This window comes from Ursus arctos, unplaced genomic scaffold, assembly GCF_023065955.2.
Source record: "Ursus arctos isolate Adak ecotype North America unplaced genomic scaffold, UrsArc2.0 scaffold_1, whole genome shotgun sequence".
Lineage (NCBI taxonomy): Eukaryota > Metazoa > Chordata > Mammalia > Carnivora > Ursidae > Ursus > Ursus arctos.
The window spans coordinates 3,833,658-3,861,550 of record NW_026622763.1 but is presented as its reverse complement, the minus strand read 5'-3'; the positions used below and the strand labels follow the sequence as shown (position 1 = coordinate 3,861,550).

At 52.7% G+C, this 27,893-nt stretch overlaps 1 long non-coding RNA gene across 1 annotated transcript; it reads right to left on the bottom strand.

Annotated features, from left to right (window-relative positions):
* Positions 1 to 16,892: 16,892 nt before the first annotated feature.
* Positions 16,893 to 26,752, bottom strand: LOC123001646 (uncharacterized). The gene is made up of 4 exons (XR_006410741.3): positions 23,257 to 26,752; positions 20,481 to 20,698; positions 19,689 to 19,791; positions 16,893 to 18,951 (listed from the first exon to the last, which is right to left on the bottom strand). It is a non-coding gene; the product is annotated as an uncharacterized LOC123001646 (long non-coding RNA).
* Positions 26,753 to 27,893: the final 1,141 nt, after the last annotated feature.

Genomic DNA, 27,893 nt, shown 5'->3' with positions numbered 1-27,893 from the left:
GATGCTTAGCCGACTGTGCCAGCCATGTGCCCCTCCCTTGCATTTTTATATGAGTTTTAGGATCAAGTTGTCCAATTCTATGAAAAAGAAGTTGGAATTTTGATAGGGATTGTACTGAGTCTGTAGAATAATTTGGGATGTATTGACATTTTAATAATATTAAGTCTTCCAATCCTTGGATGCCAGGTGGCTTTCCATTCAGTTAGGTCTTTAATTACTTTCAATGGTGTTTTATAGTTTTCATGTATAAGTCCTACATGCTTGTTAAATTTATTCCTAAGTATTTTGTTCTTGATTCTATTATTAATAGAATTGGTTTATTACTTTCATTTTTGGATTGTTCATTGCTAGTGTAGAACTATAACTGACTTTTGTAAGTTGATCTTGTATTGTGAAATTTTGCTGAACTCATTTCTTAGCTGTAATTGTGTGTGTGTGTGTGTGTGTGTGTGTGTGTGTGTGTATTCCTTAGGCTATTGTATGCACAAGAGCATGTCATCTGCAAGTAGCTAGTTTTACTTCTTCCTTTTCTATATGGAAACATTTTGTTTAACTTTCTTGCCTAGTTGCCCTGGCTAGAACCTTAGTACAGTGTTGATTGGAAGGGCTTTGTTTTGAAAGAGGCTTTAGTAGAAGCCCCACCCGAGAACTTCTACCTATATACCATTGGCCAGAATTAGTCACATGGTTACTTCCAGCACAAGGGAGGCTGGGAAATATAGTTTTTCTCATGGGCATATTGCTGTGCAAAAAAAATAATAATAATAAATAAATAAATCAAGTTTCTTTTACTGAGAACAATAGAGGAAAGAATGGATATTTTTGTAGGCAACCAGTGGTTTCTGCCACACTGTCTTTTATAAATAAAATGCAAGAAATCTTGCTTCATTTCTCTGTGATTTTTCTGTACTTAACTTCATGGCCAGTCCCATCTCAGGCTGACTTCTGCATGGTAACAAAATGACTTGTGCAGTTCCAGACCTTACTCCTGCACAGTTACACGGTCTAGAGCTAGAGAAAGCACCCGTGTCTCAGGATTCCTGCCAGTGTATCCTGAGATTTGCTCTAATTGGATGAGCTTAGGTCCCATGCTCATATCTGAACCAGTCACCGAGGCCAGTGGATTGAACATGCTGTTTGGATCAGCCTATATATACCTTTCATATCTTGGAGCTGAGGGCAACCTGAGATATTGGTCCCCCTATATCCACTCTGCTCCTGAGAGTCAGGTGTTGGGACTGAGAACCTGGGCTGACTGTGTGAATGAGTGTAGCTGGAACCCATGCCTCATTCCTTATCCTGGCTGTCAAACCTGGTGGGCTTAGGCACATTGCCCAGTGGACTTTCACCTCCACCTCCACCAGAGAGTGGCCTGGCTATCCCTGTCACCTTCCCAGCGATCCTACAGCCCTGGGACAATGGTGAGGATTCCCAAGTTCAACGTAAATGGGACAAGCATTGATGATAGTGCCTTATTGTACCTGATGAGTAACAATGTGCCTGCAAATTGAGGAATTGGAAACACCTTCTATTTTTCTACTTTCCAGCTTTTTCAGAGGTACATTAGTGTTCGTTCTGATTGTATGTCTGGGATTCATGGGTTCTCACACTTGAACTCCAGGTTTTGGTAGCTGAGAGCTATGGAGTCGGGCAGGCCAGGGGCGAATCCTGGCCCCACTGTCTACCAGCAGTGACCTTGGGCACATTACTTAGCCTCTGTACGCCTTTGTTTTCTCCATTATAATATATATGTTATGGGTGGGTCCTGCTTATCTTTTGGGGTTGGGAAAAATGAATGGGATGGTTTGTGTGAAAGACACTTGGCCCATTTTAAAGTCAATAGAGAGGGTGATCATGACGAAGATGGAAGTGATGCCGTGTCAGACATTCGCTGTTCACGTTTTCACTCTCAGCCCCGAGAGCTGCTAATTCCTCCTGTTCACTGATCTGTTTGCTCATTTCCCCATTGCTGACTGTGCTTCAGCAAGTGAAAATGGAACTTTTACTTACCGGTCCTCGAAACCAAACCACCTTCACGCTGCTCGGGCAAAAACGGCTTTTACTGGCATTCACCTGGGACAGCCAGGACCTCAATCCTTACTCTACTGAGCATAGATGTATGAGTTTATTTTTGAAATCTCAATTCTTTTCTATTAATCTCTCTATATGTCCTTATGCCAGTACTCTACAGTTTTGATTATTGTAGCTTTTTACTCAGTGTTTGAAATTGGGAAGTGTGAGTCATCCATGTTGGTCAGGTGGTCTCCACAGATGGGGCCTGGCTTCATTCTAGCCCTTGAACTTGCTTTTCGTTGTGCTGCTCTCACTTCTGGCTTCTTCCTTGCAGCGGGAGGAGATGGCTATCAGCTGCTCCAGGCTGTCCTCCTCCCAGCTAGCCCCGCAAGGAGAGAGTGTGGGGGAGTCCCAGGGCAGGGGAGAGTGATGTGCAGCAGGGTGGGTCATGCCCTTTGGTGGTACTAGAAGTGCGGCTGGGAGAAATTTCTGGGTCCAGCATGTAAGACAAATAAGGATCAGTCATCTGGTCTCTCTGGGACAGGAAACCTTACAGTTTGGAGTTTCTAGATGAGTGATCAAAAGGAATTTATACTTCATAGCCATGGTCTCCTGCACAGGGTACCCCTCAGGGCATACCCAGCTGTGGTTTCATCCTCTGTGCCTTTCTTACCTGGTCATGTTCTGGATGCCCAGAGGTCCAGCCTCAGAGGCCAAGGCTGTTTCACACCTTTGTCATTGCCATTACCTGCCCTGGGGCACTTGTTCATGCTCGTGGGCATGGGACATTCTTGCTACTCTTTCACAGCCTGGCGCACATTCCTTCCTGAACACCCCCTCATGCTCCCATTTGACCAATAGAATGACCAGTGCCTTCCTTGGGCCCTGCTGTCTGCACTCCGTGGCCTTCTGTACCCTTGGAACTTCCCTGTCTGCCCCTTAGTTCAAGGGCAGGGCAGCCTTATTCTTCCCTGGGTTACCAGCTCCTAGACCAGGGCCAGGCCAGTGGAGATGCTGGGGAAAAGCATACTGGGCAGTGGCAAGATCAGAATGGTCATGGGGCCCATTGGGACTTGGGCTTGACAGCTCTGCTACGGGTCAGTTTCAGGGTCACTGCACAAACTCACTTCTGTTTGGTTTAGTCTGACTACCTTCTGGAGAGGTGTTTCCCCTGTGAATCATTCTTTAACCACCAGACTTTCAGCTGCTCTATTTGTGTTCTTGCTAAGCTTTCCCATTGGCAGTGGGGCCTGGGGTCCTCTGTGAGGAATGTGGCTCAGCGGTCCAGGGCAGTGGTGCCAATGGGCTCATCACAGCCAATTTCATCAGAAACCTGGTCCACCCAGCAGTGGAGCCAAAACCCCCCCCTGCTGCACTGGCCCCCAGCTAGAGCTACTGCTCCCTGCCCCCCAAAACCGTAGGGTCTCCATCCCCTTCTCAGCCTTCCGACTGACCTTCCACTTCCTGAGTCTTCCACCAGGGACTCCCCAGTTAGGGTGGAGTTTCTGGAAGACAGAATCAGGTCCTCTGCCTCCTGTGTCCCCATCCTGCCTAAATGCCATCCTTTGCATGATGTTCGGTTAGGGGCGATATGGAGCAGTGGTTCTCAAACTTTTTGATCTCGGTGAAAAAGAACGTCAACTTCCTCCATTCTGACCTCAATCTGTACTTTCTAATTGGCTAAGTTCTTCTTTGAAGCTTAAATTTCAAGTCAGGCAAATGACCCAGTGGGCAAAGCATCCCCTGGTGGGACCCAAAACTACCCCAAGACAGTGATGGACCTGCCCACTGCCCACTGCCTACCGACCTTTGCCCTATATTTTCCTTACATAAACCTAGAATTATTTTCAGCACTTTGGGGACAGTCTTAGGGACACTAGTCCACTGTCTTCCCAGTGTTGGCCTCCCGGAAATCAATTCCTTTCTTGTTTCACCACTCTCTGCCTGTGGATTTTGTCGGTGGTGAGTGATTGAACCTGGTCTGTTGGGACCCCTGGAACCCAGTTAAGGCAGGACCCCTTTCTGTTCTTTTTTTTTTAGTCTTTTTTTAAAATTTAAGTATAGTTTTTTAAATTTAAATTCAATTAGCCAACATATAGTACATCATTAGTTTTTGATATAGTGTTTAATGATTCATTGGTTGCATATGACACCCAGTGCTCATCATATCCCGTGTCCTCCTTAATGCCCATAACCCAGTTACCCACCCCCCCACCTCCCTATCTACAACCCTCAGTTTGTTTCCCAGAGTCAAGACTCTCTCATGGTTTGGCTCCCTCTCTGATTTCTTCCCATTCTGTTCCCCCCCCCCTTCCTATGGTCCTCTGCACTATTCCTTATATTCCACATGTGAGTGAAACCATATGATAATTGTCTTTCTCTGATTGACTTACTTCACTTAGCATAATCTCCTCCAATTCCATCCACGTCAATGCAAATGGTAGATATTCATCCTTTCTGATGGCTGAATAATATTCCATTGTTATATATGAACCACAACTTCTTTATCCAGTCGTCTGTTGAAGGACAGTTCAGTCTTCCACAATTTAGCTATTGTGGACATTGCTGCTATGAACATTGGGGTGCCCCTTCTTTTCACTACATCTGTATCTTTGGGGCAAATACCCAGTAGTGCAATTGCTGGGTCATAGGGTAGCTCTATCTTTAACTTCTTGAGGAAACTCTGTACTATTTTCCAGAGTGGCTGCACCAGCTTGCATTCTCACCAACGGTGTAAGAGGGTTTCCCTTTCTCCACATCCTTGCCAACATTGGTTGTTCCCCGTCTTGTTAATTTTAGCCATTCTAACTGGTGTAAGGTGGTATCTCATTGTGGTTTTGTTTTGTATTTCCTTGATGGCAAGAGATGTGGAACATTTTTTCATGTGTCTGTTGGCCATTTGTATGTCTTCTTTGGAGAAGTGTCTGTTCATGTCTTCTTCCCATTTCTTTTTTTTTTTTTTTTTTAAAGATTTTATTTATTTATGTGACAGAGAGACAGCCAGCGAGAGAGGGAACACAGCAGGGGGAGTGGGAGAGGAAGAAGCAGGCTCATAGCGGAAGAGCCTGATGTGGGACTCGATCCCGGATCGCCAGGAGGCAGACGCTTTAACGACTGCGCTACCCAGGCGCCCCCCATTTCTTGACTGGATTATTTGTTTTTTGGGTGTTGAATTTGAAAAGTTCTTTATAGATCTTGGGTACCAGCCCCTTTATCTGATATGTCATTTGCAAATATCTTCTCCCACTCTGTAAGTTGCCTTTTAGTTTGGTTGACTGTATCCTTTGCTGTGCAGTAGCTTTTTTTTTTTTTAAAGATTTTATTTACTTATTTGAAAGAGAGAGAGAGTGAGTGAGAGAGAGCACAAGCAGGGGAAGGGGCAGAGGGAGTGGAAGGAACAGACTCCCCTGCTGAGCAGGGAGCCCAATGTGTGGCTCGATTCCAGGACCACAGGATCATGACCTAAGCCAAAAGCAGTTGCCCAAACAACTGAGCCACCCAGGCACCCCTGTGCAGAAGCTTTTTATCTTGATGAAGTCCCAATAGTTCATGTTTGCTTTTGTCTCTCTTGCCTTTAGAGATGTGTCTTGCAAGAAGTTGTTGTGGTTGAGGTCGAAGAGGTTATTGCCTGTATTCTCCTTTAGGATTTTGACGGATTCTTTTCTCACATTTAGGTCTTCCATCCATTTTGAGTTTATCTTTATGAATGGCATGGGAGAATAGGACCCCTTTGTGTTCTTAAAAATTATTGAGGACCCCAAAGAGCTCCTCCTTATGTGTGTTCTATGCTGTGCTATGCTGGCTCTGTTTCTCGCCAACAGACTTTGTTGCTTGGATACCTGGTTGTCGAACATTTAGCAGTGCACTGTGGTTATCCCTGTCTATGTTCTATCTCACAATTTAAAATTGAGAAATTTGTAAAACAGGAATGCATAGTGTACATTTCATTAGCTATGAGTGTGACGATGTATTATAGGTCATTGGCCTCTGGAAAACTCCTGGATATATTCACGAGAGAATGAGAGTAAAAGAGGCAAATGATGCCTCAGCATTATTTTGAAAATAAGTTTAGGACACCTGGGTGGCTCAGTCAGTGAAGCGTCTGCTTTCAGTTCAGGTCATGACCTCAGGGTCCTGGGACTGAGCTCCAGGTCATGTTCCCTACTCAGCGGTAAGTCTGCTTCTCCCTCCCCCCCTACTCCTCTGCTCCCCGCCCCCCATGCTCATGCTTTCTCTCTCTCTCAAATAAGTAAATAAAATCTTAAAAAAAATAAACTTCTTAAAAAAAAAAGAAAATAATTTTGATCTTTCACCCCCCCTGGGAAGGCCCTGAGCCCAGGAGACCCCAGGGCACATCACAAATTTTACAATACTGTGAATAGCTGTCTCTTTTATGGAGTGAATGTTTGTGTCCCCCTAAGTTCTTATGTTGAAATCCTGACCCTCAGTGTGACGGCATTAGGAGGTGGGGCCTTCGGTCAGGTTGTGAGGATGCAGGCCTCATGAACGCGTCTAGTGCCCTTATAAGAAGAGGCCCGAGAGATGACCTCTTTCTCTCTTCCCCCACCCCTCCCCGCCATGTGAGGACACAGTGAGAAGATAGCCGTCAGTGACTCAGGAGGAGGCCTCTCACCAGACACAGGATCTGCCTTCAGGTGCCTTGATCTTGGACATGCAGCCTGCAGAACTGGGAGACACGACTATCTGTTGTTTTGGCCCCCAGTCTGTGGTACTGGGTCCTAGCAGCCTGAGCTGACTGACACAGGCCCCTACATGCCTCTCTTTATGGTACTGTGGTTGCTTTAACTCTCCAGGCAAGTGGAGGAGAGACTTGTTGGAGCCTGATTAGGGGAGTGCCCTGGGAGGGAAAGACGGTCCTTCATGGACCTCAGAGGGCCCTGTAGGTAGGGCATGTGGGTCTCCCAGGGTTTGGCTAAACAGCTTCCCAAGCAGGGAGAGGATTAAAGCGGGTCCAGCACCTGGACAGCCCACCTGGCGTGGCCAAGGACCCGACCTCCTGTAAGTTGGCAAGCCCATTGTATGTGGCTGGCCTCAAGCCCCATGGATTCCCAGCAGAAGAACTGTGGTCTGGGTGGGAGACTGATCAAACAGTGGGGGCAGACACGGGCCGGGGCAGGGCCCCTAGCACCACCCTCCTTAAGGGCACCCACATTCCGAGGAAGGACCCTGTCTGGGCACTTCCTCGGAAGGAGAGGCAAGGCCTTGCCAGGGAGGGCCTGTCCCTCAGCCCTAATCCTCAGGCTGCACTTGCGTGGGGAGCATGGGTAGTAGACTGAGTTTTATCGAGACTAGATGCATGGATACTTTTCTTTGGCCCTGGAGTTTTTAATACTTGGACATATCCAAAGAGAGATTTGACACACATGGCTAAGAGTAGTGATTGGAGGAAAAATAAAAACCATTTTGTATTCACACCACTGACCTCAGACTCAGAAGCAAGCTCAATACACTAGTTTTCCCTCTCACCTCCACAGGCAGGGGTGAAGAGTGCAGGGAGCTCTCTGGTACAGGCAGAGGTGCCAGAGAGATGGCTGGTGTCCAGTCAGCTGTCCTGTCTGCTGTGTCGTCTGCTGTCTCGTCGCCATGTTGTGTCTGCTGTGTCCTACTTGCTGTCCCCCGTCTGCTGCATCCTGACTATTGTCCGCTGTTGACTGTCCCCTGCCTGCCATGTCCTGTCTGCTGTCTCATCCCATGTCTTGTCTGCGATCCCCTATGTTCAGTGTCCTGTCTCCTGTCCTCTGTCTGCTGTCTTCTCTCTGCCATGTCCTAACTTGCCGTCCCCTGTCTGCTTTTGGGGGCATACACCTGCCTACCAGAGGTAGTTCAGCCCAGCCCCAGGTACCTAATTTGTCTTACAGGTGGGTTCCTCTTTACCCCCAATGCCAGACTAGTTTCTGCGGGGTTTATCAGGGACACGTGTCTTTTAGTTTGTGAGTGTTCATTTTCCACCAGCCTCTGACTTCTTTCTCAGGGCCAGTGTCAGGGAGGGCCTTCTGGATGAGCTGAATTCAGAGGAACCCTTAAGGAAAAGCAGGAGTTTGCTAGGTGTCAGGAGTTGGGGGCCTGCCTAGGGTTCCCTCCCAACCACCTTGCATGTGCTTATTGGATCAGGAGACTGACCTGGGTGAGGGTCCCTCCTGAAGATCATGCCCTGGGATGGGGTCACTGAAAGCTACAAGATCAGGAGTGACAGGGGTCAGCATTGCTCCTTGGAACTGGCCTGTTGGGTACACACGCAGCTTTGGGGGTGTGCGGAGGAAACCTCCAGGCTAGACTGGGGTTGGGGCACGAGTTCTCTTCGGTCTCTGGGAGGGGTGGGGGCTGGGTTTGCTTTCCCAGCCCTGCTCTCTGAGTCCCTGGAGGCCTGGGGAAGCAGGCAGAGGCGCAGACAGGGGTGCATTTTTGGAATTCCAGGCATGTCTGCTTTCTTTCCAGGCCAGGCTCTGCCTAGACGCCAGGAGCTGAGCAGTCTTTGGCTCCGGGCTCATGGTTAGTCCCACCCCAAGGCTCTGGGGGCAGGGCTTTCCAAAATGTTGCCAGATGAAACCTGCTGCACCACCGGGTCAGGCCTTCCCAGTCCCCCACTGGTCTCTAAAAGGGGGTGGAGGGTGGGTGGGGGTGGGGCAGTGGCCCCCTCCCCCAGCCTCTTCCAGATCCTGGTGGGGGTCTTAGCCCCAGGGCACATGGTAAAGAAAGAGGCCACAGAAAAATGACAACACTTAATTTAGGGACTGAAATATTTTAGGGAGTTCTTTTAAAAGAGGTTTACGGGGGCTTTGCGTAACCACTGAAACGTTAAAGGTAAACATTTTTTAAAAAGCTCAATTTTACCTTATTCTTAACTTTTTGTTATGATAACTCCTATGCAAAGATGATATATATGCGTGTGTGACGTTACTGACAAAGCTGGACATTTGGCTCTTGTGACATGATCATAGGAAGTTCTCTTTTAGAAAAGAAAAATCTGCCGGCTGTTGGCGGCAGGTCAGTTTCCCTGTGCACCCTGCAAGTCTTGGCGCCTGGTTGGTGGCCTGGTGCTCCTCCTTCTTGCTGTGTGTGTGGGGGGGGGGCAGGGGTTCCTCCTCTTCAGCTGGTCACCTCTCCATGCTGCTGACCCCTCTTTACAAGGATTTGGGGTGTTAAGGGCAGCCGCTCTCCACTTTCCTCGACTTTACCACATCCTGCTTTTTTCTTGCAAGATTTGCCATTTCCATCTGCAGAACGTCTCCCATTGCTGGAAGAGGGAGTGGGGGAGGCTGAGGTCAAGACACCATGGATACCTGCATGCAGTCATAAGAAGTCCTTTGTGGGAGGGCTTTCCTGCACCGCACCTTGGCTTTGCCATCCCCACCTATGGGGAAGTAGCTGCTGGAGACTTGGGTGAGGAGGGCCTGGGACCTGCAGCTCCTCCAGATTCCATCATCTCCACCCTCCTTGCCTGGCCAGACTGGCGCCCAGGCGAGGATGCTGCTCCCAAGCTCCCCTCCTCCCTCTCCCTTCGGGCCAGCGAGAGGCCCAGTCCCCACTTGAATGTGACTGCTCTTCACAACAGCTGTCCCCAGGCAGCACCCTCAGTGTGGCAACCTGATGTCCCTTACCTGCCCCTGGGGATGGCTGTCTGCAGCCGAAGTTGAGCTTGCATTTCGAGTCAGGCCCTGCCCACTCTAGGCAGGGCGCAGGTCCTCAGGGGAGCTGCTGTGAGTTCCCTGCAGAGTGGTAGGCCTGTCTGCTGAGGCCCTCCACTGGGCTTCTGAATGCTGTCTGTGTGACCCTGCCTTGGCACAGCCTTGCACTTTCAGGGTTCCCAGCCTATGGCTGACACCTGACCCCCTCCTCCAGCAGACTCTCTTGCCTTTGCTGGACCCACAGCTTGGCAAGTGTGGGACACTGCTTGGCCACTCCTTCCTGGCCAGCTTCATGAGTTCTTCCTGCCAGCCTTGCCTGGGGGTCGCTCAGGTTTACCCCTCCCCTGGAGGGGGCATCCGGCAATTGTATCACTTATCTGTCACTGGGTAATAAGCCACCTTAAGATTTAGTAGTTTAAAAATAATAATAATTTGTCTTCCTTGTGAATCTTTAATTTGGGCTGCTTACGGCATCCGTGGAGGGATCCCTTCCAAGATGGTGCACTCGCATGGCATGCTGGTGCTGGCTGTCAGCTGGAACTTGGCTTGGGCTGTGGGCCTGAGGACTTGGTCTTTCCTGGGCCGCTTGGATTTCTTTAAAGCAGGGCAGCTAGGTTCCAAAAGTGAGCATCTCCAGAAAACAAGGTGGGAGCCTTAAAAGTTATATCACATCACTTCTACCACAGTCACCAAGTTTTACCCAAATGCAAGGAATGGGGACATTGGCTCCATCTCCTGATGGTTGAATAGCAAGGTTCTAGAAGAGCATGTGGGATGGGAGACACTGTTGCAGCCAGTTTTGGGAAAAAGTTCTGTCCCAGGAATGAGAATGATACGCAGCCTCTGAGATGGCTCCAAGAATCCTCTTCTCCTAAGATTTGTGTCCTTGGGGCAATCCTCTTCTCTTGAATGTGGGCTGGACATATGGATTCATTTCTAATGAGCAGAATATGGCAGAAGTGATAGGACGTTACTTCTGAGATTGGATTACAAAAAGGCTATGGCTTCTGTCTTGGGAGCTTTCTGTTGCTCTCTGTTGGATCACGCATCCTGGGGTCACCACATGTCATGTCATGGAGCAGCCCTGTGGAGAGCCCATGTGACAAGGGACCAGGGCCTGTCAAAACCATGTGAGAGAGCTTGAAGGCAGAGTTCCCCAGTCAGGCCTTCAGAGGAGACCACAACTCTGGCTGACAGCTCGACAGCTGTCTCATGAGAGACCCCTCGCCAGGGGTCCTCAGCTAAGCCGAGTCTAGATCCTGGCCTACAGAAATGGTGGGATAGTAAGTGTGTGTTGTCCTAAGCTGTTAATTTTGGGGGTAATTTGTTACACGGCAGTAGGTAACACAAATGGTTTTGCCATAAAAAGTAGCTTGAAACTATGGTACACTCATGGGTCCCTTCAACCCAGAGAAGATGAGGGCCATTTCCTCTCTTGCTTTTGCTTGACTTCAAGCCTCCAAATACACATGGATCATACTGACAGCAACTAAAAATGGTTTGAATGAAGAGTGAAGGAAGGAAGAAAAAAAGTATTTTGGTGAAAAGTTTTCTGTATCAGGAAGGAGGTATTTTTTGCCAAGCTCCCTGCTCTCTACCAACTGCCCGGTTCAGTCATGTGATCCACCCAACATCTGCTGGGCACCATCCAGGCCGTATAGTGCTAGGAACAGACCCACATTTCTCCAATGCTGGTGGTGAGGCAGATGGATGAGTATCTCTCATAGGACAGGATGGAGGATGCTGTAGGTCTTGCCTAGGCTAAGGCCACAGAAGAGAGATGGCCAGTAGCTCTGCAAGGAGGCACAGATGCATGCAGTACTTGGAATGGCCAGGTTGTTTGGAGTTTGGGTGAGGGAGGGTCAGGCTTGGAGGTGGGTAAAGATGCTCGGCTGAGGCAGGTGGCCGAGGCTTTCCCTCAGAGCTGCTTTCCCCTAGCAGGGGAGAAGCTGGAGAGAGCTGAGGTGCACTTGCTGGCCCACAGTGGAGGTGATGATATAGGAGAGTTGTAGACAGCCAGGTCTGGGCTGTGAGTCAGAGGCTGTCGTGGATGAGGAAGGATGCAGTAGGTGCCAGGGACAGAGCTCCTCTCCAGGGCATGGAGGATGCTCTCCACACTGGGGGAAGCTGTGAGGGGAGGGCCAGCTTGGGAATCCCTCTCGTGTAAGGGGAAGCCCAGACCATGGGCTTGGGCTTGGTTCTGAGGGGCTCCACCCATGCAGGTTTGTCACCCTGACACCCATGCAGTACTTGGACTGACCAGGCTCTTCCAGATGCTCTTTGCAGATGCTTCCTCAACTCCCTGTGGTGCTCCTTCCCAACTTGTCCCTATGACCTGTTCAAGTGTCTCCTCCCTTCTGAGATGGAGGGGATCCTACCCTTTCCTCCCTGCCTGGCAGTGTCTCCACCTGCACCCCCCACCCCCCACCGAGTTACCTCCCACACTGGTAGGCTTCCTTCCAGATCCAGGGCTTCTCGGCTGGTGCTCATGCCCTGAGCGCCATGGTCAGGCCTTGAGCCCTCTGCCACACGTCTTGATGTCCCAGCTCTGCTGCGCAGACCCCTGGACCTGGGAGCCTACCACTGTCTCATTTTGAGGCACTTCTTTGCATGAACACAGAGTATTCTGGAAACTGAAGCCAGCCAGAACTGAGATAGGCCTCCAGGTCTCCTGACTTCCACCCCACCCTGCCTGCAGTGTATGCTCCCCTCTACTTTTGACACCTTTACTTTGCTTTTTCCCTTTTGTAGTTTGGACCTTGACCATGGGGACCAGTCCGCATGGTTCTCATGGTTCTGTATCTGAGTCATACCTGTTCTGCTGACAGAGACTCAAATTTTGCCGATCATTGAAGTCCACATGTCTGGGACCTCCTGAAGGGACATTAATTAATACTCGGAAGGATTCCAGGGGCCCCTTGTGGAAAGGTGCTACGTGTAGGAGATATTCTTTTAAAAACTGATTATAGAGCCCTCCCGAGACCCTGTAATTAGGCAGCTGTTGCTGTACTTGAGTAGCCGCAACTTTAACATCCAACTAGACTGTAATTAAGTCGGGCCTCCTGGAATCGGACAGGCCTTGCTTTGCAACTGGGGAGAGAATTCCACCCGTAGCAACTCATTACAGGAATGTGCTTAGATTCCAGGAGCTTTGCCAATTATTTTTTTTCTGTAATTCAAATGTGGTTTTAATCTCCCTCCTTGCAATTTCCTCTGAGGTGAATGGAAATGTCTTCTCTTCTCTTTACACTTCTCTGGTATTTAATGGCTCAAACATCCTGTAGCTAAAGCCACATGTTTCAGTGTGAACAGTCTTGATTTAGCCCCTGTCCCAGAAGCAGACTCAGAGAGACGACATGTGTAGGGAAACCCAATGGCAAGATGGTGGTGGGGGAAGGGGAGACAGAGCCTGGGCATCTAACCCAGGCCTGGCAGGAACTGGCCTGATGCCCCCGTCGCAGTCCCAGTCCCTCTTTCTGGGCACACTTGGACTACATTTCCCAGCCTCCCTTGTGGGAAAGCTAGGTCATGTGACTGTGCTGTGGCCAATGGACGTGGGCTAAAGGGGGGGTGTGCCAACCTTCAGGCTTGGCAGAGCCACATCATATAGGCTCCTCCACACTGTCACGTACTGGCCAGCACAACGTAGAGGGTTCAGGTGAAGACCCCAAAGACCCTCAAAGACAGTGCCCTACTAAATGGCAGGAACTGGCCAGCAGAGCCACAGAGCTGAGCATCTGCACTGGCTTTTGCATCAATAAGAAATAAGCTTTTCTTGTGTCAAGCCAGGTGTTTTGGTTGTTAGAGCAGCCAGCGTTAATAACCATAACGCATGGAGACTTGATTTTCTCACCCGCAAAATGGAAAGAATGACACTTTACCCAGATCACATCACAGGGCTGTTGAAAAGGCAGACAGTGGATGAAAAAATACTTAAAATGGTGAAATGTCCCTAAAGGGACTGTGTGGAGCCCTTGGAGTTCACAGGAAACATTTACACGCTGTGTTTTCTTTTCAAAACTGTGTTGTGCGTGGGTGTTAGGGTGGCTGCACAGAGATCTGGGACCTGAGGCTGGGGTGGGCAGAAGGTATAAGCCTAACTGAAGCCCCAGGGTGTGTGGCAACAGAAGTGACTCGTGGGTCCCGCGGTGGTGGGGGGCCTGGGCCCCTGCTCTCCCAGGCGCCATCCTGCCTCTCTAAGTGCTGGCCATCCCAGGAACTGTGGCCTTAGCTGCTGGGGAAGGCTGGTGATGGGAACTCCTGCGGTGGGCAGCTTAGGGCCGCAGGCTGCACCCTCAGAGCCCCTGGGTGAGGGGAGAGCCCATCCCTGAGCTTACAGGCTTGGCCCTCACTTGCCAGCTGTATGACGTCTCTGTTGAGGAGAACTTGAGAAGCATCTAGCACCCAGGCTGATCTCACTTCTCTCCCAGTGCTCTTGCCTGGTCCCTGGCCCAGCACCCTCCTCAGCCAGGTGCCCGGATTCCCTGTAAGGGACTCTGCCCTGTCTGTTGAGGTGGCTACTGTTTCCCCTAATTCTCACTGCATCCCTTCTTGGTGCCTGTCGGGCCTCTGCCATGTTTCCTTCCCTGTGCCCCTGAGTAGCATGGGCCGATGACCAAGGTGCAGGAGGGCTTCTGTCCCCACAAGCCCGTGGCTGGTGCGCCCCCCTGCTCCCTGCACCATCCCCTTATGTCATGGGGTGCCCACCTGCACGGGCACTGCTGCATGTATGTGCTTTGCTCCTCCTACTTCCTTGTGAACAGGGCCCACCACCTAGAGCCCCATTTCACAGACAAGGAGTAAGCCTGAGAGGTGCAGTGGCAAGGGCCATGGGCACACAGGGACAGTCACTGAGCCAGCATTCAGTACCCTGGGTGCAGTGCCCAGTGACTGTTGCTGGGTGAAGGAGTGAGTGCCAGTCACGGTCAGCAAGCTACGTCCAGTGGCTGATGCATCATTGACAGCAGAGGACTGGGGCCCCCACTGGTGCCACTGATCTGCCCACCCATCTGGGAGGCTAGGAGCTCCATCACCTGAGGAAAGAGATGGGTTCCTTCAGGATTCTGGGCTGTTCCCAAAGGCTGGATGTGGCTGGCAAGAGATGGACCTGGGTTCAGAAGCCTGCTAGGAGCCTGTGATGGTACAGAGGCAAGATGGGGGCCATTCAGAAGCTCCTCATTTCCCTCTAGGTTCTTAGTGGCTGTTGAAAGTGTGTGTCCTGCCCAGGAAGGTCATGAGGAGGAAGCACAGGGCAGGGGTGTGACTTCCTCAGCATCCCACAGAAGTGACCACTCACTTGTGGGGGGAGGCCAGAATCATCAGTAGGGACAGTGAGCTATGGACACAAGGAGTCTATTCCAGAGTCTGATTGTCCAGAAGCAGTGTAAAATGGTGTCTGTCTACTTGGGCTGCCATAACTAAATACTGGAGAATGGGTGTCTTAAACAGCAGACACTTATTCTCTCACGGTTTTGGAGGCTGGAAGTCTGAGATCGGGGTCAGCATGGTGGGGTTCTGATGAGGAGTCTCCAGTTTACAGATGGCTGCCTTCTCACTGTGTCTTCACATAACAGGGGAGGGAAAAAGAGAGGGAGAGGGAAAGAGAGAGAGGGATCTTTTAAGGGCACTAATCCTGTCAGATTAGGTCCCCACCCTTGTGACTTCATTTAACCTTAATTATTTTTTAATTTTTTTTAAAGATTGATAGATTTACTTGAAAGAGAGAGAGAGCACGAGCAGAGGGAAGAGGCAGAGGGAGAGGGTGAAACAGTCTCCCCACTGAGCAGGGAGCCCAATGTGGGGCTCGATCCCAGAACCCTGGGGTCATGACCTGAGCCAAAGGCGGATGCTTAACCTACTGAGCCACCCAGGTGATCACATTTAACCTTAATTAAATGGCCCTATGTTGAAATACAGTCACTTTGAGGGTTAGGGCTTTGATATAGGAATTTTGGGGGTACACATTTCAGTCAGGAGCAAATGGTGACATTTTCATGAAAATAGAAAAATGAAAACTTTACGAGTAATTTCTGGGCTTCGGTGGTTCCATGCCTGTGGTCACCACATTGGGGTGAAGAGATCTGGTTTCTAGTTCTGGCTCCACCCTAAACAACCATCTGTAAATGGCCGACCATTTAGGCCCCTTCTGTGCCTGTGGCAGGCATCACCAATCCACCACAGAGCACTTTCATTCTGAACTGACAGGCAGCCTCAGAATCCTTCTCAACATACTGTTCTAGGAGCTCAGATCCACGAGCCACAGGTGGCCTGTAACTTAAAAATGACCTATTTTTCTTGTGTTCAATAAAGTATGGGTTTGCTAAGGGCAGGGCAGGGTCGGTCTTCTCGTCTTTGTGACTGTGCCTGACAAGGGGAAGGCCCTGCAGAGGCTCTGGTGAATGCCGAGGTGGGGGTTGCTCAGGTTTCTTACCTCTCACATTGTGGGGATAGCTCCTGTCTTGCTGCACCAGATCGTAGGTAGAGTCTCACGTGCTAATGAAGGGCCAAGTGTTCATTGTAGCAGCTGCTTCAAGCACAGAGACTCCGACGGGGCTCCCTGTCTGTCTGCTGAAGGGCAAACTGTCTATTGGCAGTGGTAACCGTGACTGCATGGGGGGCTCACCACGAGACAGAGCCTGCCTGGGCCCTTTTCTTATTAACTCCGCCATTCAAGGTGTGTGCTGTTGTTATCCCTATTTACAGATTGGGAAACTGAGGCACAGATTGGTGAGGCTACCTGCCAAGGTCGTGAAGGCAGGTAGGAGGGAACACAAAAAGGTAAGGGTCACCCAGACTTTCTGACCAAAATGGCGAGGATGCTGGTCTGTCCACCTAGGCCAGAGCATGGGGGCCAGGCCCAGGCTGTCTGGAACTTGGGGGGTGGGTAGGGGAGAGAGGAAGAGGGTGTACAACTGCCGCTGGGGGGTTGGCAGCGGGAGGGGGGTTGGATGTGGGCAACCAGCCCAGGCCGAGTTTCTGGGCTGTGATTGGAATACTGCTTGGATTTTTCTAGGGGAGGTTTGTGCCTGCTCTCAGCACAGCATTGTTCCTGCAACGAGAAGGGCTTTTTATGTGGGTTCCCTGGGAAATCAGACATGTCCAGGCCCCTCGCTGCTTGTCCGTGTTCCCTGCAGGCTGGTGGGAGATGCCTGTGTAGCTCTTAGCACTCGAGAACAAGTTGCTTAAAAACAAAACAAAATAAAACAAAACACACAAAACAAAGCAAAGCAAAACAAAGCTTATTGTTTTCTTTTATTCCTTCAATTAAAAAGTAGAGATTTTGCAGAGACTTTGGAAACATACAGATGAGAAAAGAAGCTGGTGAAGCTGGTGGTAAGCCTACCAGCCCGAGGTGCGTGCGGGGAAACTGCTCCCAGGGGGTGAGCTCCCCGTGAGCCCGCCTTTCTGACCCATCTGTTAGGGACCCTAAGTGGAGCGGGCTGTGGGAAAAGGCTGCTGGCAGGGCCTGGGCGGGGCTGCATTGTCTTGGGTCCCTCCCACCATGTAAATCCTTCTAGTCAGAGCCTGGAGTGTCCTAGGGCAAGATTGATGGGGACTCTGAGCCTGTCAGCTGTTCCTGCCCTGGGACTTGTGATTTAAGTCCCTCAACTGCCTGGGGGAGCCTCCGAAACTCTCCCTTGCAAAATAGATGCCATTCCTGACCTGAGAAGGAGGAATGTGGAGGATTTGGGGTCACCCCCAAGGCCACATGTGAGGTCAGGGATGGCAGAGGCCAGAGCCTGCTCTGGGTCGGCCTGCTGCGGGGCATCTCTGCATAATGAAACATTTATCTTCTTACAGCCACCCGGTGGAGAAGGTCAAGGGGCACCAAGGGACTCCCCACAAACATCTGAGGGGGATGAGCACCACCTTCTCAGCGGGGCCAAACCTCTCCCCCTCTCCCTGGACCCCTGGCCTCCTGGCCTCTTGTCTGTGCCTTACGGTTTTCAAAGAATTTCCCAGACTCTCAAGGACTGAAAATGTGAACGTTAGAAACGGCTCTGCTTCTTATCTCTGCCGGGGAGATGTGAGTTAATAGCCTTATGCTAAAGAAGTGGCTGGTGTACCAGAAAGAGCAGTGTCATTGGAGTCTGGAGACTGCTTTCTGGGAGAGCAGAAATGGGAGACTGTCACTTCCTAGCGCTGTGGGTTTGCACTAGCTACTTCCCTCTCTGAGCCTCTGTTGTCTCATCTGTAAGATGGGAATGACTACTGTGCTGCCTTTGTATGAGAGCCCACCAGAGGCCTTCGGTGACCAGGAGTTGCGATATTATCTATGCCTGTGTTTCACGTGCAGATGTAGGATCTCTGATTATCCCTCCAGCCCTTCGCGAGGCAGGGATTCTCAGTCCTGCCAAAAGGTTGAGGAAAACCAGAAAGGTTGAGCAGCCTGCCTGAGTTCCCGTGGTCTGGCTTGAACACAGGTCCAGTTACCTAAGGCCCCTCTGGCCTCCTCATGATTTAATGTTACTTCTCTGCCAGACCTCAGTCTGTCCAGCTGAAAAATGGTTACACAAAATTTCAGGGTGTCCTGGAGGACTGTGTGCTGAGACTCGTGCAGAGCTTTTCCTTTATTTTTCCTCCTCCTGCACGAAGACTGGTTGTTGGTTCTCTGTTGGGGGCTGTCTTGCACAGAGAACAGGCTTTTGACCTGCGGCTGCTCTGCGAGGGAACAGCTGGGGTGCATCAGGTTTGGGGGCGGGGGCTGACGTGAGATCTGTCCCCAAGAATCCATGCTGCCCTGCGCCAGGGTCCTCAGGCGGCCTTGGTCCTGTCCCTGTCTCGGGGCACCGTAGATGCCTGCTGCAGCAGGAATGCCATGTCGAGTCTCGGGGGGCTCCTGGTGTGCTGGGCAGCTGTCCCTCACTCAGCCGGCGCTGGGGCGGCGCGGTGTTCTGATTCCGAGGCCGCCAGCCACCTGGGCAGGTGCTCGCTCTGCGTGATGTTCACAGACATCCCGGCGCAGCACGTGCGGGAAGCACTGTCTTTGCCCGTCTTCGCAGACACTGCTCGTGGGCCCATGTCCTTTGGGCTGAGCGCCACCGTCCTTCAGAGCCCGCTGGCTGCGCCGCCTTCTCACCATGTCCCACCCCCTCGCAGCCAGCTCTCCGCTCCTCAGGGGCTCAAAGCATCTTGCCTGGCTATAAATCACACACATCTAGTAATTTCGTGAAAATTTATGAACTCCTCTTTTGGCTGTGAACACGCAACTTCTTTTTTCCTCCTCTTAAGCTGTGAGACTGGCAGGCTTCGTTAATTCCCAGGATGATGTCGGCAGAACCTGTTGAGATCACTGAAAACCCAAACATGTAGATAAAAAATGGGGGAAGTGTCGCCAAGGCGTGTCCATGGCAGTTCTTTGGGATGCCGTGTGGGGGGGGGGCTAGGGTAGAGCGGGGCTGGGGAGGTGCGGGCTGCACAGCCATGGAGGGGGGGCGGCCAGGTGTCTTCACAGCTGTGCCTGAGAGCCGGGCTCGGTGGGGGGCAGATCCGGGCTGGAACCACGCACAGTTCTCCTGGAGACTATGTGTGCGTTCTTACTCCGAGCGCCTCAGCTCTTTCTGCTTCCTTCCCTCATCTATGTGGTATCCATCCACCTTGCCATGAGCTGATGGGAGAGAAATAAGGGCCATGGGCAGGACGCTGGGTTGGGGTTGCGGTTTGAATATATTTTTTTTGTCCTCTAGCTGGGAAGGCCAGGGAAGGAAGAAGCACTTGTGCATGGGGCCTCCTTAGGGATCTGGTAATGATGCCAGGACCAGGGGCGGGGGAGGACTCCTCTCTCCTCACCCCACCTGAATTGCTCACCACCGCCCAGGTCCTTTTGGTTTCACGGTACTCTTTGGTTGCACCTCCTGAGTTGTCACTCAAGCTGTGTAATTCTCCTATTCCCATCTTTTTTTTTTTAATGTTTTTTTATTATATTATGTTAGTCACCATACGGTACATCCCTGGTTTTTGATGTAAAGTTCGATGATTCATTAGTCGCGTATAACACCCAGTGCACCGTGCAATACGTGCCCTCCTTACCATTTCCATCTTGTCTGCCGGTGCCAGGAGAGGCCTTGGGGGGATGTGGCAAGATGGCGGTGTTTCTGCTCACCACTGTCTCCCCAAGTGCTCAGCAGCGTGCCTGTGCACAGAAATTGCTCAATAAACATTTATGGCCTTGGTGTCAGAGGATGAGCCCATCCCCTTCCACAACTTCCACAGGGGGCACCCCGAGTCTTCAGGGGCCCCTCTGGAGGCAGAGGGTCACTCTGTCCCATGGTTTCTGCTGGTCTGCGTGCTGCTGGCATCTAACTGCCTCCGTGAGACCCTGTCTGCGAGACCACACAGACGGAAGGCACAGGGCAGGCCTCTGTCGGGGGAGTGTCTTTCAGTCTTTCAGGCCCTTTCCCAGGCCCGTGTTTCCCACTGTCTCCAGCATTTCCTCCTAGGCTGGGTTCCTGCAGCCCTCTTTGGCTGCCCCAGGGGTGTCTCAGTTGGGGCCTGTCCCTCCCCAGGTGCACACCTTGGTTCCCACTGCCCTGACAGTGAAATCTGTGCTTTCTTCCCGTGTTGACCGGCCATGTGTTTGCCCCTTCTCATGCCTTCTGCTCCAGTCCAGCGAACTGTGCGGGGGGGCCCCTGAACCGGCCACTGCTCCCTCCTCTTGTCCTTCCCTCACACCAGCCTCTTTTCCTCAACGCTTTCTAACCTGCAGACTCCTTCAGCGCCACTGTCTCTGGGCACCCTCTCCTGTCCCCCGAGCAGGCCGCCCGCCCGCTGTCTGGACACAGACTCTGCTGCACCACAGGACACACAGGCACATCTCCTCACTTGCTGATCTCTCTCCACAGGGCTCTGGGCAATTCGAGGCATCCGGCATCCCTGCAGCAAGTTGCGGAGTTGACCTGCCCACTCGCAGGACAAATGAATGGTCTGGCCTCTCCTTGCCTTCTGGCCTGCAGCGGGAGCTCAGGGCTGAAGGCCTGGACGGCGTGTCCTCTCCCCTGTCCAGTTAGATCTTCCACTGAAGATGCAACCGTGTAGCTATGCTGAGTGTGGGTGGGAGCGGGGAGGGCACAAGGAGAGGCAATTAGGAGGGGAAGACCAAGTGGTTTGGGGCTACACGGCTCTGACATGTGCAGAGGAATATTTGTGGCTGCTGTGGCTTGGTGTGAGGGTAGGAGAGGAATTGCAAGTATGTGTGCTGAGTAAACACCAGGTACATTCAAACCTTCTGGCAGGTGTGTGGGTGCCTGGTGAGACCGTGTGCTTTCCCTTTCTGTCTCCCTGCCAACCCCAGAGGAAGTCTAACCTGTACCCCTGGCTCAGAGAGCAGTGTCGAATGGCGACAGCCTTCCTTCCCAGAGATGCTGGGCGTCTGCAGAGAGCTGGGAGTGCTGCCACAGCCTTCTGGGCCCCTGCTTTGGGGCAGACATACCCCAAACTGCACGGGGAATCCTATGCTCTTACTCTGGGAGAGGGGAGCTCATGAGCGGTGGGCACAGGATTTGAACCTGGTTTTGCCCTTCTCAGCCCTGAAGAGTTTCCTTCAGACCGTGCTGCACCTGGCCCATGGGGAGCTGCGTCTGAGCAGGGGCACGTGCTTACTCCCGTGCTGGAGCAGACCCCTGGTGGGGAGCCACAGCTGCTGGCCAGCCAGACCCTGCTTGTGTGAGGGCCCCTTGCGGGCTGGTGCTCCTGTCCCGTCCAGGCTACCGGGACAGGAAGAGGGCCCTCTCATTCCAGGGCCAGGACCAGGAGGAGTGGGGCTGAGAGATGGGGCAAGGGTCAGCACACCAAAGATATTAGGAGGACTGCTGGCATGGGGCCGGCTCACCCAGGCTCACTCCATTTCTCCGTGCTGTGCAGATTTGCTCGTTTCCACTCCAAACTCTTTCTCCCTTTCCCTCTCACCGTGTTGACTGGGTCCAGATCATGGCATCCGGCAGCCCTGGGCCAGGGCCGGGGGAAGGCTGGGCACAGACACCACAGGCCTAGGAAGGCCCATAAATAAATCATGGCGGTACACTTTCCATCTTGAGGAATTTGGAGGAAAAACAGATGGTTGTAGCTGGGCGACATTTACTTTACTGTCTGTCAATATTTGAGAGGTTTTATTACTTTGCAGTGCCAGGTTTTAGAATAAATTAAATGGCTAATGGAAATATTAAAATAGAATTAATTTAACTAAACAAATAAAACTTGGAGGGTTGGTATGATTTGTTTAGAAGTTACTAAATATATTTTCAAAATGAAGCCTCAGGGAAGTGAGTAATTCCTTATTCACTGGGCAGGAGCCTAGCCAGCCAGCCTTCACCAGGCACTTTCTGAATGCCAGGACCTGGGCTGGCAGTGTTGCGGAAGCCAGGCGGGCTGGGGCACGTCTGCCCTTGGAGAGCTCATAGCATGGCAGACTGATGCGTGGGAGACAGACCTGCGGGCCACAGCATCGCCTGTGATTCCTTCACGTGTGCAGGGCCGGGAGGGAGGTCTGGTGGAAGAGGACTCCATTTGCTACATCTGTCCCTTCCTCCAATCCCTGGGCACTTGCTCGGTGCCTGGCTGGAGGTTAAGCGTTCAGAGAATAATGGGTTATACACCTCTCAACAAGCTCACGATTTAGGGAGGGGAGCAGAAAAGGTAATGGGTAAAAAGTAAGATACTTTTAAATAACATGATGCTAGAGATACCCTCAGGGTGTTAGGGGAGAGGAAAGCAAAGTCTTTAATTTTAATTTTTAACACACACTGATTTGGTGCCCATTGAAAGAACTATGGAAACAATTCTTGCCCATTTGCACTTGACTGCCTCATGGCCCTGCTTTTTTTTTGTCAGAAATCACACCATTAGAAAGTCTTTTCTTGGACTAGAGCCTTTATGTGTCTTTGACAATGCAGGGGGTGAGACTCTCAGTGTCCACACCCTAATGGCTTTCCTCAGAAATGGAGAGGTGGGCCTTTGAAGCTGTGGTCCCGACAGCTGACCTTCGTCGAGGAAAGCCCACAGAATTTTTATTTAGTGCTCACGACGAGCCAGGCAGGGCCTGGGTCAGGAGGATGTTGAAAAGGCACACGTTGCCTTTGGACCTCATTCCACAAGGCCGATGACCCTGGGAAGGACGGAGTCCAACCTGTGCTTTAAGATGACTGGTTGGGCTGCAGTGGGCGTGTGGAGGGGCCTCTGTGGCCGACCTGGCCGGGGGAGCCCGGGTCTTGGACGGTGGGAGCTGGGATGAGGTAAGCAGAGTGGGAAGCAGCTCAGTCGTGCACCGCTCCGGGTGGAGGACAGATGATGTGGATGTGTTGCCTTTGCCATCTCTGTGAGAGGGGGGTGAGATGCTGGCTGAGGAAGGGACGTCTGGGAATCTGCACACTCGAGCAGGCCTGGATGGGAGCAGGGAAGGCTTGCAGACAGAAGGCAGGGGTCTGGAGTAAGCCCTGGTGCTCAGAGGGGGGACCAGTAGGCCCGTCCAGAGACCTCGGGACCCGACAGGAGCCGGGTAGGGGCCCATCCTGCTCTGAGAAGGGAGTGTTGTGGCCCCTTCCCAGAAGCAGCTCTTGCAACCCCCCAGGGCCTGGGCACTGCCGTTTCCCCAGCACGCACTCACCTGAGTACGTGGCTGTAGGAGCCTCTGGGGAAGGACTGAGGAGGTTTACCGAAGATCCTGCCACGGTGTTTCAGGGCCTTGCTCCTGGAGCCTCATCCCAGTCTGTAGCTTCTGGATTGAAGACTGACTTAGGGCCTGCCACAGGGCAAAGTGCTGGGGCTTTTTAGTGGAGCCTTTGTCCTCAGTCTCTGATCTTTCAACACTGACTTATTCCGGTTGTGTAAATTGGCAATCCCTTTGTTCTTGGCCCATCTCTCTGGCTCCTAGGAACTCCACCTTCTTTATTTCCACTGGCCACTACTCGGAACTTGTTGCACCTCACGCTAGCCTGCACACCTGGCTTCTGATGTTCAGAGTGGCCCCCTGGACTCTGTGGGGTGGGCTCCCTGCCTCCACTGTTACCAGGTCTGCAGCAGCATCTTCTGTGTCCGGCCTGCACGGACAGCCAGCCCTGAGCTCCTCAGGGTGCTGGGGCTGCTCCCTATCGCCGTCCTCCCCACCAACAGATGAGGCGTCCCCAAGCCCTCTTGGGGAACATCGGCACCTGTGGTTGTCCTTCCACAGTCCCTCCGCTCAAGGAGGTCTACCTTTTGCGGTCCTGTGCTGTGCCTCCGCGGTCCTGTACCTCACTGAGCGTGGGCCACGCTTCCTCCTGCAAGCTTCCGGGAGCCACGTGTGTGCTCTCCCAGGTCCCTGCCAAAGTGCTCTGATGCAAATTGCAGGAAAGCCTTCCCAGGTCAGCGCCTCCTCCCCGTCAGACCTCTCTCTCCCTTGCTGCGGCACACCCAAATTCAGCCCCACCGCGGCGTGGAGCGGCTTCTGCTGCAGTGTGCGCGCTGGCCCTGCAGTCCTGGGCCACGCTACCTGCTTCTTCCTTTGGCAGGCTGGCTGCCTTCCCTGCCAGGCCGTATGGAGTGTGATCCTAGTGTGTGGGCTGCCCCCAGGAGGGTGGTGGGTGCATTTTCAGGGGGTGGCGCTGTCCTGGTGGCCCCCACCTTGTTAAAGCCACGGCAGCGCTCCCATCAGGTGGGTGCTGTCTTCTCAGGGGGAGTGGGCTGGCAGGTTCAGGGACCTGGGAGTTGCATCCCCAGAGCTCCCCATTCTGAGAATTGGGTCCCCTTCTTTGCTCACTGGGGCTCTGAACTTGGTGTGGGGGACTGGCCATGGCTGAGAATCTCATCTTCCCTGAAGTTTGCACTCTTAGGTTCAGTCTTGAGCGTGTTCTGTTCTCAGCTGTAGGAGGTCCGAGTTTCCTTAAAATCAGTCAGGGAAGGCCCCCTTAGCTTTCACGGATTGCCCCGGGTTGGTGATTAATCACCCCAAGCTGACATTTTCTTCCTTCAACGAATCAATGGCCTTAGCAAATGCCACCCATTCCCTAGTCTTCTGCTCACTGCTTCTCCCAACCTCTCAAGGGCCGGGGATCCTGCCTGGCCTGTGGTCCTCTTCCGTAGGCCTGTCCCTGCTCACCAGCAGCATGCTCGCTGGATCTACTGGCACAGTGTGCCCGGCGTCCACACTCCACCCTCCACTAGTGCTTAACTCGGGGGCCAGCCAGAGAGTGGCTGTGAATTCCCCTTTAGAATCTGCCTTCAAGGACGGTGCCTGCCACCAACTGTTTTAGGTTGGGAAATAGATTCTGAGTGGAGAGCTGGGTGTTTACTGGGAGACACATCTGCAAAGGAGTGGGAGGCAGAGCTGAGCAGGGGGAGGTGCTGATGGGCAACCTGGTTCCACTGGGGCCTCTGCCCTCAGAGCTGTTCCAAATGGAGGCAAGGGGCCGAGCCTCTGGACCTTCTATCGGTGGTCACTGCCGCAGACCAGTCCCAGAAGGGGTGCAGGTCGGGTGGGGTGGCTCCCCCAGGCTGGGGGCAGTTACCCGCGAGGGGTGCAGCTCTGAGCCCATCTTCCCAGCCGTTGGCTGGGCACGCTGGCTCTGAGGAGATCTGTTCTCCAGATGCTGGGACAGCAGTGTGCTTCCAGAAGGAAGGACGGGCCCCTCTTGTTTATTGCTGTGGAGAGCCAACTGTCACAGTTCTCTTGTCACAGGGGAGTGGGGGACCAAGTGCCTGAGTGGAGAGGGTGAGAAACCCATCCAAGCTCGGTGGGAGCCATCCCAGGCCCTAGGGACAGTGGCCTGCCCTGGAAGGAGGTCGGAAGGCCAGCTGTAGGGTGCGTCTGCTGTGTGTTATGTGGGGCCTTCACTTGGGCCTGGGCTTTGGTGGACAGGACAGGCATTTTCTTCTGTCTCTGTGCTCTTTTTCTCCACCTGACACATTCCAAGCAGGCGAGGGAGAAAAAAAGGAGAACAAAACTGCCAATGCCAAAGGACATCTTGGTCTTGAGGTCTTTGCAGCCTGCAAGGAGAAGCAATCTGGGGAGGTGCTGTGGAGCGGCCATGGCCCAGTCTGTGGGGGCAGGCGGCTCACCCTCACTTCACTGAGCCGAGTCCCAGCCTGCCTACGAACAATGGCACGGCTCCAGCTTTTATTAGATCAAGAGAGGAAAATATTTTTGAAAGAGGCTAAATAGAACTTAATTTGCCATGTGGTTGGAATTAACAGAAGGCACTCTCCACCAGCCTTTGAAGGCCTTGGTGGTTGATGAGGCTTTGCTCTCTCCTCTTTGGGCCCTGGCATGGTTCAAAGCTGTGTCACCAAGTTTTGTGGACGGTCCCTGGCTGTCCTGGAACCCACACAGCACATCTTGGGTAACTGTTGGGCTTCAGTGGCTGCACCCTAAGAAGACTTCCTCTTCACAATGCTTCCCTGAGCCCAGCGGGAGGCCGACGTGAGGCTCACATTCCAGGGGATGCAGATGTTAACCAGGGGTCCAGGGATGGGGGTACTGGCCAGAGGAACTCACTGGGGCTCATCCAGCTTCTCTGATCCCCTTCCTGCTGTTCAGGTCTTGTTTCCAAACAGCTGGTAGCCGTCTGTCCTAGGGAAAAAGGTGTGCAATGCAGAGAAGGACACATTGTAGAGAACATTGGTCTGTGCCATTAAAAATTCATTAAATAATATTATAAAGTCTGCATAATATTCCCCCTAGGGACAACTATAATACACTGACCCACTCCCATTGCTGGGCATTCTGGCTGCTTCAGCACCTCTACAGGCAATGTCCCTCAACGGGGGGCTGCTGGGCAGGCCACCCGACAGGTCGCACTTTGCACTCTTCACCACACTTCATGGTTGCTGGGACCCATCCTCGTTGTCCCCAGCCTCCCGCCTCTGGGAGCCTCTTCTGCGTGTGTGGTCCAGATTCCTCTCTCTTGAGCACCCTTGCTGGGTAGCCATTAGTAGGTCCCTGCCCTGGGGCAATCCTGTCCCCGCCCGCGCTCTAGTCAGTCACTCAGAAGAGCCACACCGTGGCTGTGAGCCACAGCGGCCCCTGGGAGAGGGCGTTCTGTGTGCTCCAGAGCCCTAACAGCTAATATCCTGCCTGGAGAGGATGGTACGCCCAGGCCTGGATGACATTACAGACACCAAACACCCACCTGTCAACCGAGAAAGACCGCACCAGGCCGTGCAGCCCCCTGGAGCCTGGCCTGCACTCCTGCTTTCTCTCTAGAACACTTCGGGGGTCTTTTGTACCTTAGCAGGGGTCTGACATCTGCAGAGGCTGGAAGGCAGCAAGGACCCGAGCCACTGCTGACATATCAGAGTGAGGGTATGACGGGGAGCCCCCTTTCCTCAGGGCTGTGTGTGTGTGTCTCCCCACAAGTACCGTTTGGCCTCTCACCTTGTGCCTGCCTCGACCTGTCCACAGCATGTCTGCTCCCCTGTGGGCTCTGAGGTGAGAAGACTGTGGGCCCCAGCCCACTCCCTCTTCCTTCCGTTCAGAAGGCACCTCATGCCATGGGTGTTTGTCCCAAATACTCGTGAGGTTCCAAGCCCCCAGCTGTGGGCCCAGGGCCAGTACAGGCAGGGCCTGGATGGGATGGGCCTCTGGACCCTGACATGTGATGCCTGCTGTGGCCCCAGATGGTGTCCCTGCTGAGGGCAAGGAAGCAAGCCTGGGGTGGGGGGCAGGGGATGAGTGCGGCACAGGGCAGGCACCCAGACTGTCAGGCTTGGCGACAGGGAACATTAATACCGGCCTGGGCAGACCCCTGAGTCCAGGGAAGCACTCCTCCAGGGGCCCATTCAGAGCACCCACGCAGGAGACCTGTTTATTCTCCTCAGTGTCTGGGGACCAGGCTGGAGAAGTGGAGGGCAGTGCCGTCGGAGAGGGTCAGGACTCCAGCTCCATCGAAGCCAGTGAGCAGGGCAAGCTATTAGCCAGGAGAAGGGGAGGAGCCCCCGCCCCGACAAAGCTTCTTCCTCTGGCTTTGTGACCCCAGCAGGGCAGCTCCTCATCTAGAAAATCCAAGAGAGGCTTGCAGGAGAGCTCCCTGACTGGAGACAGGCGTGGGAGAGCCTGTCTCCGCCCCTGCCTGTGCCGACTTCTCTGGGTCCTTGGCAGGCTCCCATGTCTCTTCCCCTGCCTGGTGCCCGGGGCTCACCCACTGTGGCTGTCCTGTCTTATGGAGGCTGAGCTGCTTAGCGGCTATGGCTCTGAGCACATGGGCCTCTCTGGGGGGATGGCAGTGAAGGCCTCTTAGACGCAGAGAACAGCTCTGTTTGAAAACAGTA